The 12,491-nt window shown below is 44.0% G+C and overlaps 1 pseudogene; it reads right to left on the bottom strand.

Moving 5' to 3' along the window:
* Nucleotides 1-11,759: 11,759 nt before the first annotated feature.
* On the bottom strand, nt 11,760-11,858 carry LOC128328651 (uncharacterized; annotated as a pseudogene).
* Between the last annotated feature and the right edge of the window lie 633 nt (nt 11,859-12,491).

Genomic DNA, 12,491 nt, shown 5'->3' with positions numbered 1-12,491 from the left:
GATCTTTAACTGTGCTGATCTCCCTGTATATTGAAGTAAATGGACAGTCCATACCATCAGGACTTCCATGTGCACAAAAAAAGTGCACAGGACTCAGGAACAAGCTGGAACATCACATTCAGATACGATGGCCCCAAACCAAAGACTGCAACACAAAACTAAGAGTATTTGAGGGAGTATTTGAGGGAGCGTGCATCACATCTGCACCACAAGACAAATGCAAGCACAAGAGAATGCACTCAGAAAACTGCTTCCATGTGCCAATCATCTGTGCTGAATATGGATGACTGTTTTTAATTCTTATACAATCAATAGTGTTGCACATTTTTCATGTTTAAGTCAAGACCCGTCAGATATTCAAATTGTCCATTCAATGATATTATCCTTATTTAGGATTTCAATACTTCATATTTCAAAATCTGAATCACATTTCAACTGACTTGGTTTTGCCAACTTTATGAAAATTACTATAAAGAGTGCCATCAATTGCTGTCTACTTGGAAGAAAGCTGTTCCATGTGCTTAATATTTAGAGAATAGTTCTCCAACATTCACTCATAGGTCCGCTATAAATTGTGAAAGACTGACAGCTAGCATTATGTCTAAATTACATGCCTGGTTTAAAAGTCTATGGACGTTTTTCTTTCATTGACTGCTAGAGTTCGTATTCATAGCCTTGTTTGCTTTAGTAGTACAGAGTAGGCATTAGACATTTACTAATCGAGGAGGAAACAGAAGTTGGAGCTAGGATGAAGAGTGACAGTGCTTCCAGTCATATGTGCAGTTCACAAAGCCTCATCTGTGTTCCCTGAATGCTGGCTGCATAGAAATTAAACTGGAAGATTGGAAGTGGCAGTGCTTAATGCAGGTTGGAAGTGGAACCATTTGGTTACTCCTTGCAGCATGTGAAGAAATAGTTCTCCCTTTCTTATTAATTCCATTCATCAGCAGGAGAAAGCCAGGGTTGCTCCAGGCAGGAGAGAACTATTTTGCAAGCAAGTCCATGTACAATAAGGCAGTGCACTATAGGCAAGATCCCTAAAGATTTCCAGCTACCCAGATTTGTTCATTATTTTTTAAGAGTGCCAAAGATAAGTGCCTTCTGCTTTCAATTTTTTTTTAAAAAAAAATTAATATAAAAACAATAGTTTTTTTAAAAAAAACCAAGATGTTGTGGCTGCTGCTACTACTACAAATAATCACTAGACTCTAAGGCTATTCTTGTGCATGCAAAACCAGGCTAAGGGAGTCCAGCCCAGTTTTGCACACGCATGTGTATTGCCGGGATCGGGTCAATCCCAGTGGCACCACAGTGGCAAACCTGCCTTCAGAAGAGGAAACTTCTCAGAAATGAGGGGACTGGTAAAAAGGAAGTTCAAAGGGAAGGTCAGGAGGGTCAAATCACTCCAGAAAATGTGGAACTTATTTAAAACCACAATACTAGAAGCACAGTTGGAACGTATACCAAGAAGGAAGAAAGGTACCGCCAAGTTCAGGAGGACGCCAGCATGGCTAACAAGTAAAGTCAGGGAAGCTATAAAAGGGAAGAAGACTTCCTTCAGAAAATGGAAGTCCTGCCCAAATGAAGATAACAGGAAGGAACATACTAAGCAAAAGAAATGCGAGGAGACAATAAGGGATGCACAGAGAGAGTTTGAGGAGCATATAGCTAGAAATTAGGGATGTGCGAACTGGTTCGGATCGGAACCGGTTCGGATCCGAACCGGTTTTGGTTTGGCGGTTTGGATCCGAACCGAACCACCCCCAGTTCATTTCGGATTCGAACCGAATGGGGGATGTTCGGTTCGGACCAGTTCGGACCGGTTTGGATCAGTTTGGACACCTGAAAATTGGTAGGATGGTAGCTGACACCCAGGGGTACCTGTCACCCAAACCCCAAAGCAATTGGACACTCGTCCAATTTTTTTAATGAATTTTTGAATATTATTTTTATTTTTTTTCTCATAGGATATAATACAACTCGAACCAGGCCATTATTCCTTATTGTGGAGCACCCATGGGTGCCAACAACCATGCAAACCCTGAAGCAGTCAGACACCCCTATGATTTTTTATGAATATTTGAAATATTTTTAATTATTTTTCTCATAGAGTATAATGGGACCCGAACCAGTCCATATCCCCTATTGTGGAGCACCTAGGGGCACAAAAGCGGGGTGGGTGGTAGACAGACAGGGGTGCCTACCACCCAAAAAATCCCAAGGCAATTGGACACTCCTCTGATTATTGGTGAATTGTTAAAGTATTTTTTAATTCCTCGTAGAGAATAATTAGGATTGCATCAAATGTATAGCTTCACGTCGGGGGGAAAGGGGTGTCGTAGAGTGGAGTGTGGTGACTGATAGTTCCTAGGGTGGGCAAGGAAGCTATCAGAATTATTTGAAAGGAATTGGGCAAAGGGGTGATATTTAAGTGATTTTTGAAGTTTACGCGTCTTTAAGGTTTTTCTCCATAAAGAAGCATGGAGGTGTCAGCAAATGTATAGCTTCACGTCGGGGGCAAAGGGGTGGCCTAGAGCAGTGTGGGGTTGCTGGTAGTGACAGGTAGGGGCAAGGAAGCTACCTGAATTTTTTCAAAGGATTTGGGCAAAGGGCTGATTTTTGGTTAATTGTTGAAGTTTACGCGTCTTTAAGGTTTTTCCTCATAATAAGTTATAATGGAGCTTTCAGCAGCCCCATAGGTGCACTTGGGGGGTGATGGGGTGGCCCAGAGCGAGTGGTGGTGTAGTGCACATAGGGTGCCAACCACTCCCATGGGTTTCTAACCCATGGGGTACAGGGTTCTCTTGTTTCTGAGGTATTGAGTGTGGATTCTATGATACCAAATGAGATTTTCAATGAGACACCATGAATCCACTCTAATATGCTATCATAGAATAGCATAGCACCACCACTCACTCTGGGCCACCCCAGCACCCCCCAAGTGCACTTATGGGGATGCTGAAAGCTCCATTATAACTTATTATGAGGAAAAACCTTAAAGACGCGTAAACTTCAACAATTAACCAAAAACCAGCCCTCTGCCCAAATCCTTTGAAAAAATTCAGGTAGCTTCCCTGCCCCTAACCGGCACTACCACCAACCCCACACCGCTCTAGGCCACCCCTTTCCCCCCGACGTGAAGCAATACACCCTTCATTATACCTAATGGGGGGGGGACTTAAAGACACGTAAACTTCAACAATTAACCAAAAATCACCCCTTTGCCCAATTCCTTTCAAATAATTCAGGTAGCTTCCTTGCCCACCCTAGGAACTACCACCCACCACACTCCACTCTACGACACCCCTTTCCCCCCGACATGAAGCTATACATTTGCTGCAATCCTAAATATTCTCTATGAGGAATTAAAAAATACTTTAACAATTCACCAATAATCAGAGGAGTGTCCAATTGCCTTAGGATTTTTTGGGTGGTAGGCATCCCTGTCTGTCTACCACCCACCCCGCTTTTGTGCCCCTAGGTGCTCCACAATAGGGGATATGGACTGGTTCGGGTCCCATTATACTCTATGAGAAAAATAATTAAAAATATTCCAAATATTCATAAAAAATCATAGGGGTGTCTGATTGCTTCAGGGTTTGCATGGTTGTTGGCACCCATGGGTGCTCCACAATAAGGAATAATGGCCTGGTTCGAGTCCCATTAAATCCTATGAGAAAAAAATAAAAATAATATTCAAAAATTCATAAAAAAAATCGGACGAGTGTCCGATTGCTTTGGGGTTTGGGTGACAGGTACCCCTGGGTGTCAGCTACCATCCTACCAATTTTCAGGTGTCTGAACTGATCCGAACCGAACCAGGGGGTGGTTCGAACAAAACCAAAACTGAACCACCCCCTCCTGGTTTGGACCCGGTTCGGATGCGAACCGAACCGGGCGAACCGGTTTTGTGCACATCCCTACTAGAAATGTCAAGGGGAATAACAAAACTTCTTTAAATACATCAGAAATAGAAAACCTGCCAGGGAGGAGGTTGGCCCCTTAGATGATATGCACATATAAGTAACTTTCCATTGCCTCAACCATGTGGATTAAAACAAAACACATATATCTTTAAACTATTGTTGTGAGAACCTCCTGTTCAGGGGCTACAAGCAGCACCCCTCTATATGATTTGGAACTGCAAACTTGCAGTCCCCATCTTGGCTACCTGGATTATGAGCCCTCCACATGCCCATATTTGGCCAAATCTCAAGTTAGTCGCTCAGCACAAGCTGCATGGGGGGCAGGCAACACCAGGTCAAGTATGATGGACAACTACAAGGTGATTTCCCCCATGCTTCTCTCCATTCACAATTCAGAAGGGTGCTGGCTGAGCAGACAGGAGCTATGGAGAAAGACTATTTCTCAAGAGAATAGTAAAACTCTTCTCCTTAGAACAAAAGATTAGTCTTGCTAATCTCCACAACAGGAACTCAGATACGGCTGAAACACTCCCACCCCACTATCGCAGTATTAATGGTCTGGCATGGGCCAGAGGAAGAGGCTCATTAGTTTAAAAATAATTCTGATCTTCCCACCTGGAAGGTCTTCCTGATCCGCGAGATAAGTTTTGAACTCGCCCATTCACCTTATCCTATACCGGTTTTAAAAACCATTTCATTTTATTGTTCAAGGTTGCACACATCCGTGATTGAATCATACAATACGTATTCATTTGTTAACCACAGATATCATTCCCTGCAACCAGGAGGCGATTCCATCTACCGCAGCTATTGCTCCAGCTTCTAGTTTGGACCTGTCTCCAGATCCACACCACATTTTTAGGGACAAGTTGTAGGGACACATAGGGACACCTCAATGGCATAGTTTGTGATGGTGTCATCCACCCCGATCCAAGATGGCAGACTAGTAAACTGTTGAGGAGCAAGTGGGCTAACTTGTGAACCACTTAACCGATTTGAACCAAATTTGCTACAGCTGTAGGGACACATGGGGATGCCCAAAGGGCGTGGTGTGTGATAATGTCATCTACTCTAGTTCAAGATGGCAGGCACATGAACATCTGAGGCACAAGCGGGCTAATTTGTGGAATGCCTAGTGTCTAACCAATTTAAACCAAATTATGTATTGTTGTAGTGCGTGACACACAGGGACACCTCAGTGATGTCGTTTGTGATGATGTCATCCATCATGATTCAAGAAGGTGGAACCATAAACTTTTGAAGCACAAGTGAGCTAACTTGTAAACTGTTTAACTGATTTGAACTCAATTTGCTACAGCTGTAGGGACACTTAGGGACACCTCAGTGTCAAAGATTGTGATGATGTCATCCACCCTAATCCAAGATGGTGAGCACGTAAACATTTGAGGCACAAGTGCACTAACTTGTGAACAGTCTAACAATTTTGAACCAAATTTGCTACAGCTGACTGGACACATAGGGATGCCCCAATGATGTAGTTTGTGATTATGTCACCCACCCTGATCCAAGATAGTGGATGCATAAACCTCTGAGGTGCAAATGCACTAACTTGAGGATTGTCTAACTGATTTGAACCAAATTTGGAACAGCTGTAGTAAGTGACACACAGGGACACCTCAACAGAAGGCTTTGGGATTACTGAATTGAGTTATTGACCATTTAATCAACTAGACACAAATATAAGATTAGAAAGTGATGGTCATATGTATTTCCTCTTTAGATAATAAATAAAAATATATGCTGGATCAAAAAGGATAATCCAATTAACCTCCCCTCAGATATATAGCATAATTCACTTGGTGTAAGAGGCAGTTCTTCAGTTAAGGATGCCACCCCCCCATTTTAGGCCTGGGTGCTTTTCAGATTACACACTACAACAGGGATAAAATGCTTCGACTTGGCAGGATCGTATTGAAAACAATCTCCAGAAACTCAAACTCCTACAATGGGAAAATACAGCTATTTTTCTGCAACTCACTTGCAATGTTGTAGCACTATAACACAAAGATAAAATTGTTGTTGTTGTTGTTGTTAATTCAATTTCTATACCGCCCTTCCAAAAATGGCTCAGGGTGGTTTAAACAGAGAAATAATAAATAAAAAAGATGGCTCCCTGTCCCCAAAGGGCTCACAATCTAAAAAGCAACACAAAATAGACACCAGCGACAGTCACTGGAGGTACTGTGCAGGTGCTGGGGGTGGAAAGGGCAGTTATTCTCCCCCTGCTAAATAAAGAGAATCGCCACGTTAAAAGGTGCCTCTTTGCCAAGTTAGCAAGGGTTAACTTAACATCCAAAAGAAGGCATCGGAAATGTGAACGGCACCTTGCTGTCAGCACAGGTACTGTGGTGTCACAACACAGGAATTATGGAAGCACACTTAGCAAATCCATAGTGACATTGTTATAGTGTTTAATCTGGAAAGTGTCCTGGAGTCTCCTCCTGGGCGCTTTCCAGATTACACACTGTTCAGAAGTAAAATGCTTCGGCTTGGCAGGATCATTTTGAAAACGTAGATAGTTTGCACAACCCTCCTACAACAGGAAAATACAGCTATGGTTTTGTGATGCATGTGCAACACTGTAGGACTAAAATGCAAGGATAAAATTTGAAAGAAGGCATCGGAAATGTGAATGGCCCCTTGCTGACAGTGCAGGGACTGCGATGTTGAAACACAGGCAGTACGAAAGCACACTTAGTGACACTGTTGTAGTGTGTAATCTTGAAAATGCCTAGGAATCTCTATTGGTCTCTAAGTTAGTTTTGAAAGGAATCTTGGAGATGGAAATGGCTTGACATTGGGGAAAATATTATTTAAAATATTGTGTAAAAAAATTCCAGGAATATTTTCAGTCATAGCTGGCAGCACCTCTGTTTAGGACCTTTAGGTAGAGCAACTTGACCCAGGCTCAGACGGGGCATGAGACTTAATTTGAGCAAGGGCTTCGTCCTAGAGAACTAACTTAGTTTCCAGAAAAATTACTTTAGAACAAGAGCCTCTAGGATCTTCTGATTTTGAGGGAAAGGGATTGGGGAAATTGAAGGTACACATCTACATTCAAGGTCATACATGTCATGCACACATTCAAGGGATATTGATGTCTCTGATACCCCACCACCTGAAGAAAATGTGATATGTGCCCAGCACTAGGAGATATACAAGCAAAGTCTAAATGGCTTTAAAAAAAAATAAAAATCATCTTTGTCCCCAAATGACACCTTTTTGGAGTTTCTTTATCTCTTTTTGGAGTTTCTTTATTGGAAACCAATGGACATGTGGCTTGGACTGACTTATGCATAAAGCTTTAAGAGCTGCTACTACCATTCCTTCACAATCTTTGCATTTTTTAAAAATGGTTTCATATGGCTGTTTCAGCAATTTTTGAGAAAAGGAAATTGCTTTAAAAGGATGTTAACGACTGTAAGGTTTGATCTCTCTTAAAGAAAAGCTCTTTTGATGGGTGAGCCAAGGTAACTTCTTTATCAGGAGAGAGGCAATTTTACTAGAGCAGAAAAGACAAGCTAATTTAAAAGCCAAGATACTTTGTGCAAAGAATCTTTTTAGGCATAGACAGCTTTTGTGGGAAATATGGAACATAAAGTAGTATTTTAACGGAATTCATTGTAAAAGTGTTGGACACAATGTGCCTTTAAAGTATAGTATGTATCTTGTTAAAAGCCCTGCTTCCTACACCACAATAGAATATTCTAACTTTTCAACATTTTACACACACACACACAAATGATATTTAGGCCTGGATCCAAATGGATCGGCCTGCCACCACCTCCTCCTCCTCCTCCTCCTCCTCCTCCCAGCGGCCACCGTGTGCTGCCACCATTGTCTCCCATCCCTGTCGCTATCTCCCAGGCAGCTGCTCTTGCAAGAGCTGCCACACATGGGATTAGTGACAGGTACTTTTAGGAGAATTAAATATATACTAGCCAACCCCGCACAGAGCATTTGTGAGGCGCTTTGGGGCCGGCTGTTTCCCCCTCCCCCTCCCTCCTGCCCCGGTTTCTCCTCTCTTCCCCTTCCCTCCAGCTCCGCGCTCGCTAGCCCTCCCCACTCCCATTTCTCCCCGCAGACAGAGCCTCACCGGATGGCCAAAAAGGGCCCCCCCGCCCACTCACCGCCACCATTTTTTTCTGCCTCCCATTCACCTGCCGCCACAGCTTTTCTCTCCCGTCCTCCGCCCGCCTGCCTGCTGCTGGCACTTTTCTCTCCCTGCTCCACCCACCGCTTTTCTGTCCACCCGCCTGCCGCTACCACTTTTCTCTTCTTGCCTGCCCACTGCCACTGCCATTTTTTTCTCCCCCCTCCTCAGCCCACCTGCCCACCGCCACCACTTTCTTCCCCCTCTCCTCCTCCCTCCACACTCAGCTGGACCTCTTGCCGGAACTCTCACAGCGTGTTGCAAGAGTTCCGCCGCCAAATCCTGGACACGCATGCCGGCTAAGAGAATTAATTATATTTAGATAGATGCATCATTGCATTTTCATTTTTTGTAAGCAGCTACAAAGGGTTCTAATCTGGATCAAGGTAGCTGCGCAGGGGAAGAAGAGGTTAACCCTTCCCTTGTACCATTATCTTGGTACAGAGAATGAATCTGTACCTCTTCTGAAGGAATTGCCACTCAGGAGAATCATCACTCCTGAAAGATTCACAGGAGATCAACTAAAATGCCCTCAAAACCTTTTAAGAAAATGGGAGAGCAGTGATGGTCAATTGCTGTAACAGCTGAGATGGAACTCTTCTCCAAACACAATTCAGTCTTCAAAATTAGTGGCGGAGGGTAGTCGGCCAGAGCCTGGCTGCTGGGATCTCTGGTTTGTGATACAACTCATGGTGTTTTACAGTTGTTCTAACAGTTGTCCAGGATCCACAGACAGACTTTGCCACAAAAGCTGATCTTACAAGCAGCTGGGTTCTACAGTAAAGTTGGTGCCACCCAGGAGCAAATCTAGAACTAGTTTGGGGGAGCAAATAGGTGGCAAAAAGCATCATTCAGGGAGTGAGGATTTTGCTACACATTAAATACTTATAGAGGTCTTCAGGATGTCAAAAGCAAACTCTCTCCCGGAGGCCTGCTAGGTGATGGTTGGGCTAGCCAGGAAGGTACACATCCAAAAGACAGAAACCTGGAAAGGTTACAAGTACTACTGAATTCTATAACAGATATTTACTATCAATTCAGAATAGACAAAGCAGAATGGAGGCTACCTTATAATGAGGAACAAATAAACAAATTTGACAAACAGAAGCTCATTATCCATGCCACAAAAGCCATGACTCTCTTCAATGAAGAATGTGTCAGCAAATATGGAACCTTTTAATGTTAGTTAGTTTATTTACCTTATCAAGAAGCTTGCTTGAAATTTTAAACTTATTCAGAAAATGGGTCAGATTCCTCTTAGAAAAGACTGTCTCTTTTTGGATTCGGGCAAGCAGAGGTGCACCTAGGCAATTTTGGAGCCTGAAACTAAAGGCCATTCAGAGGCAACCCCGCCCTCCTGCCACCGTGTGGGCAAACACACCTGGCCCTCAGTAACCCCATCCATCCTCACAACAGGAGATTGGGTAGGCAGGTGGAGCAGGCCTTTTAAGATAAACGGAGGCCTTTTAAAGTAATTCAAGCTATAGACCCATAATATATGATGATGACATTCACACAATCAAAAACAGTGTTCTAGCCAGGGCACTTTCCAGATTATACGCTGTTCAGTGGTAGTTTAATTTGGCTTGGCAGGAGCGTCTTGAAACTGTAAATAAAGGGTGTTATGCAAAGCCACCTGCAGGGGGAGTAGTCTTTTCTAGCTTGCGCAAACCTACAACAGGAAAATACAGCTATCTTTTTACAACGTTGTAGTACTGAAACGCAAAGATAAAACCCGAAATAAGGCATCGGAAATGTGAATGGTACATTGCTGACAGCACAGGGACTGCAATGTTGAAACGTAGTATGGAAGCACACTTAACAGACACGTAGTGACACTGTTGTAGGATGCAATCTGGAAAGTGCCTGGGTTTAGGAGCTGTGTGTGCTCCCAATTTTCAGTTGTGTGGAAGCAAACTATGAGGAAAAACCTCAGTAGAAGTGATGGTGTGGAAGCAAAGTAGGAGGAAAAGCTACCCAGGTTTTCCTCCTACCTTGCTTCCACACCATTGCTTCTATCCAGGTTTTCCTCTTACCTTGCTTCCACACAACTGCAAAATTGGGAGCACACACAGCTCCCAAACCTGGGTAGAACACAGTTTTTGATTGTGTTAATGACCTCTATGAGTGTATTTCTACAGTTTGCTGTAAAGTTCCTGTCTGATGGATGAGGGAGTGAAAGGGGGATTAGGAAATACCATATTTTTCGGACCATAAGACGCACCTGACCATAAGACGCACCCAGTTTTTACCACCCACCCAACCGCTCAACACAAGAAAGTCACCCCCCACACTCCGATGACGGGCCGAATCGGCCCAAACTACAGCCGACGATGACCGACCGACCGCCTTCCCTCCCAGCCGACCGCCTGCCTGCCTGCCCGAGTCCTCACCATAAGAGAGAGGTTGTTCAAATAACTTGTTCAAATAAGAGAGGAGCTCGCAAACAGAGCTCCTCTCTCTGCAAAGTCTCGGCCCCAACTGGGGCTTTGGGCACAAAGGACGCCTGGGGCCGAGACTTTGCAGAGAGAGGAGCTCTGTTTGCGAGATCCTCACTTATTTGAACAAGTTATTTGAACAACCTCTCTCTTATGGTGAGGACTCGGGCGGGCGGCTGGGAGGGAGGGAAGGCAGGCGGGTGGTCAGCTGGGAGGGAAGGCGGGCGGTCAGTCGGCCGTGGCGGCGGCTGTAGTTTCGGCGGATTTGGCCCCCAATCCGGTCGCGGGGGGGCGCCGGGGGCGGCTGGTGCATTCGGACCATAAGACGCACCTTCATTCCCCCCCCCCCATTTTTTTGAGGGGGAAGTGCGTCTTATGGTCCAAAAAATACAGTATTTTGTGGGGAGAGCTCACTACCCCTTGGAGTCATCCCTGGTTCCATCTAACAGTAAACACTTCTAAATGATGGAGCACCCAGAGTCAAGGCCCGGTATTCCAAATCCAGCAGACTGGTGCAACCTGGCAGTAGCTCTATTTCTTACCATTTTCTTTTCCTTGTATGAGAAATTGAGAGCCAGCTTCATTCAATACCTTGATTGAGATTTGAAAGGGCCATGCATCAGGGCGTAGGTTGTTGTTTTGGGACCCTAATTCAGCATGTGTTGCTGGTTAAGTAACTCTGGGATACAGCATGCAAGTAAGGGAGAAGAAAGCTCTAAAATCATGTTCAAGTTAAGTTGGTCCCATAAGTAACTCCACTGGCTAACACAATAGCTGCACAGAATAATTTTGCTGATTTTTCAGACTTAACATCTTGCTGAAACTTTTCTTGTGACTCTCAGCAGTGCTGTTCAGTACGTTTTTGTCCACATCCTTCTTCTGGTAGATGTTTGCTTCAGACTCCATTAAGTCAACATTGCTGACTTATTAGACCTGCAACTATAGATAAGAATCTGAAGGTAGCAATTTGTTGCAAGTTTAAAAAGCATACTGCTGCAGCAAATTTGGAGAACAATTGGAACATGGGAGCTGTAGGAAACGGTGGTGTGAGGACCAAACTAGACTCAACCTGAATGTTGTACCTTTATTTTGCTTTTCTTGTTTTGTATATGTGCATTGATGCTATTTGGAAGCTTCCCTCCCAAAGCAAGTAGCAGCCAAGGGGCCCTGATCCAGACTGAGACCATGTTGTTGGGGGGGAGATTTAATTTTCCTTCTCCACATAGGCACCTCTATCAATCATGAATTTGATGTCATCCTTGTGCAGGGGCAATGCTAATCTTCTCTGTATCATTCCAATTTTAGTATATGTGTTGGCACGTTTCAGTGCACTACACATGGCAGTTTTGGAAGGGTGAGTCAAGAAAGTACCATATGCTGAATGTCTCTGTTGTTATATGAGAAGCATAGAAATAACAGCTCATGTTGTATTTTACTGTGATTTCTATAAAGATATTTGCAGAAAATATATATTACATTTTTATTAGTTTTCCAGGCCATCCAGACTGGTTTTTCCACTGGATATATTTGTCTGAACAGAGCAATGAAATCTCAAGCAACATAGCTAGGTTTGTCTGATCGCAAGCAAAGTCCGACAGGAGATGTCCACACAATCTTGAATTAGCTATAGTTTCTTTCTGTAGTTAGCACATTTTGGTAGGTGTATGAATATATGTATGCCAGTGGATGGTTGGTGTGGGGGCTTGTGAGTGGGGTAATTTAGGATATTTCTGTGTTATCTAATGAAGATTCAGGCTGGCTGCAAATGGAGAGGTCGTGTAGAAGCCTGGAGCCCCATCCCTTCCTGGAGCTCAGGCAAGCCTTGATCCAACACTGGTGCTTGAGCTAGCCTCGCCTTCCTCCCAAAGAGGTTCTGAGCAGCCAGGCAAGCACTTCACTTCTGGTGTTGTGTTTTGCTCTGGCACGGCATTGCCTCTGCTCCTGGGGTCCCAG

The sequence above is a fragment of the Hemicordylus capensis genome, chromosome 5 (assembly GCF_027244095.1).
Source record: "Hemicordylus capensis ecotype Gifberg chromosome 5, rHemCap1.1.pri, whole genome shotgun sequence".
NCBI classification, from domain to species: Eukaryota; Metazoa; Chordata; class Lepidosauria; order Squamata; family Cordylidae; genus Hemicordylus; species Hemicordylus capensis.
This window is presented reverse-complemented; position numbering and strand designations above follow the sequence as displayed.